Here is a 2206-nt window from a genome sequence, read left to right as displayed (position 1 = left end):
GTTGTAGACGGGGAGACCCTCAAAGTAACAGTGCTTTAAAAAAAAAAAATATATAAAAGAAAAATCATTTCCTACCTCCAAGGCTCCGTGCTGGCCCGTGCTGCAGCCCTGCAGACGATGCTGCAGCACAAACCTCCTGGGGTAGGAAAGACCCTGCACTCTGCTCTGAGAGCCAAGGGTTGAGGCTGTTATTAGCTCCAGATTGTACCACAGAGGCGGGTGCTCTGCGTCTCACTGCCCGCAGTGAGATACCCCGGCCCTGTTGTAGCTGTGGTTACTTGCAGGCGCTTGAAATGGGGGTGGCGGGGCAGTTTAGGCTGTGCCCAAGAGCGGCTGCTCAGATCCCAGACCTGTGCTGCCTGGGTTGCATTCAGGGGCTGCACTCGCAAGGCATTAGCCCAAATCCAGGGTAAGGGCTACCGGGCACCTCCTCAGATCTGCGCTACGACCCACCGCACTCCCCGAAACACTGCTCATGGCCAGGAGGTTGCACCTCCCTCCGCCTGCTCTGCAACCCACAATCCATCACCGCTGGCATCCCTGGGAGGTGCGTACCCAAACGCCCCAGCCAAAGCCAACCAAAGCAAAACAAAGCAGTCCTGTGCCTGGCAGCGGCCGCACGAAAGCTGCCGGCTGCTGTGGGTGCACCGGGTCTTCCCACCACCACCACGGACAACGCAACACATCAAAACCCTTTCCCCAGGAAAAACCCCGTGGGTGGGAAACAGCGCCTTGTGCAAGGAGGCAGGGGCAGGGCCGGGGCAGGCGGTGAGTCAGGCGGCAGGAACGCTGAGGTCAAACCGCGGCTGGGGCTCCGCAGCTCTCCGGGGAACTCCGGCTGCCGCAAACCGTGCAGGTGTTTGCACCGCCGTGCTACCCAGCCCATGCACTCATTCCTGGCCCCAACACTAATGAAATCCTCCAGTGCTGCAGCGCAGAAAATGTGTGTGGCTGGTGGGGGAATGCAAGCTAGCTAGTTATAGATATTGCCTACAGCATTAATACCTAGCTATAGACATATATACCATTACCTATACCTATTTTTTTTTGCATGCTCACTTTCCCACTTCCCCTCTTTTCTTGAAACACTGGGCTCCTTGAGGTTGCTCATGCCAAAGGCTGCTTGATCTGTAAGCACCAGCATCCAGCTGTTGCGGCGGTGCAAAGAGCCAAGAAAGCAGCTTGCACAAGAAAAAAAGGAAAGAAATGTCAAAAAAAAAAAAAAAAAAAGGCAAAAAACCAGCATGCTTTCCTTGGACTCAACAGAGGTTACAAACTAACCTGGCCCTAAAACTTGCTCTGACTGCCAGATGGAGCTTTGCTGCTAGAAGGACATGGTCCTAACTGTCCTTTTTTTTGCAAAGCTGATAGTAATGGCCTAACTCATCTCCTACATTCAGGCTCTAACAGTGCCCAAAGTTAATATTCAGCTAACTCCAAAAAAGTGTACATTTTCATTTTTCCTTTGGAAAGACACAAACAGTAGGGACACTTAACTATACACCCACTGAGGAATAAACTTTTTTTCAATTCATAAATATAAACATATAGTTAAAAAGTGACAATTTACAAAAATACAATTTATTGCTGACCCTATGGGCTTATAAGATCGCTTGTGTCATTGTGACCATAGGTTTTGGGTTTGCCAAATTGAAACATGACATAGCAAAACCACAAAGTTTGCTGTCATATGCTGTTCTATGCTTGCTTGTTTGTTTTTACGTATAGAAACATATACAAGTACATCACTTGAAACGAAACAACCAAAAAAAATAAAGAGTAAGGGTACTTTGTCTGTAACCTGAAAAATATTTAGCTACAGCAAGTAAAAACCATATAAATTTATCTACACTTGTTAACCAAAATAAAACACGACAAATATCTCACTAGCCGTGATGTGAGCTGGTATAACAGTAAGAAATTCAGGCAAAAGTGGTGTTATGTAAATTAGCAGCATTATCCAATCTCCTGGAAAACAAAAAATTGTAGGACTGAGGTATAGTAAAAAGGAAAACAGAAAATCCACAATGGACCTACTACAGCAAAACAAGTTATGTACATGGTAACCCAATGGTGTCCTGCGGACCCACACAGTCTGTGTATGTGCCCCAAACGCTGGGCTTAAATTCACAGTGACTTTCAGCATTGAAGTCCTGAATGGAAAAAAGAGTTTTCTGCGATGCAAAGCAATCTTCGTGGCGACCTG

This window comes from Caloenas nicobarica, chromosome 12 (genome assembly GCF_036013445.1).
Source record: "Caloenas nicobarica isolate bCalNic1 chromosome 12, bCalNic1.hap1, whole genome shotgun sequence".
NCBI lineage: Eukaryota > Metazoa > Chordata > Aves > Columbiformes > Columbidae > Caloenas > Caloenas nicobarica.
The sequence above is the reverse complement of the archived record's forward strand: the minus strand, read 5'-3'. Positions refer to the sequence as shown.